The sequence below is a fragment of the Limulus polyphemus genome, unplaced genomic scaffold (genome assembly GCF_000517525.1).
Source record: "Limulus polyphemus unplaced genomic scaffold, Limulus_polyphemus-2.1.2 Scaffold2060, whole genome shotgun sequence".
Classification (NCBI taxonomy): Eukaryota; Metazoa; Arthropoda; class Merostomata; order Xiphosura; family Limulidae; genus Limulus; species Limulus polyphemus.
In genome coordinates, this window is record NW_013667670.1 from 68,034 (window position 1) to 68,779 (window position 746).

The window sequence follows — 746 nt, forward strand, 5'->3', positions numbered from 1 at the left end:
ATCAAAGAACATACCTTTTTTGATTTATTTATATATTTAACCTGTACATTGTGCTGTACATTTTAGGATTGCTGAACTGACTTATAAATGTACTGTATCTAACCAATAAGTTATGTTGTAAATTCTGGATCAAAAACATACCTTTTTTGATTTATTTATATATTTAACCTATACATTGTGCTGTACATTTTAGGATTGCTGAATTGACTTATAAATGTACTGTATCTAACCAATAAGTTATGTTGTAAATTCTGGAACACGGAAGGGAATTGTGTATTTTGTGTGGATGTATCTAATCAATAAATTTCATTCATTTTAGTATCGCAGATAACTTCATGTTTGTTGTGTTTTTGGAGGTTTCAAGTACTAAGTATATTTACAAAAGTAAAAATTTCAAAAGCTTATGAAAATAACTCTGCAACTTAAGTTACCAATAGTGTGTGAAAAAATAGTTCATAATTAAATTTATACGTATCAGTGTGTTACATTTCACAGAAAATTGTCTTTTAATATGGGCCCGGCATGGCCAGGTGGTTAGAGTGCTCGACTCGCAATCTGAGGGTCGAGGGTTCGAATCCCCGTCCCTCCAAACATGCTCGCCCTTTCAGCCGTGGGGGCATTATAATGTGACGGTCAATCCCACTATTCGTTGGTAAAAGAGTAGCCCAAGAGTTGGCAGTGGATGGTGATGACTAGCTGTCTTACACTGCTAAGTTAGGGATGGCTAGCGCAGATAGCCCTCGTGT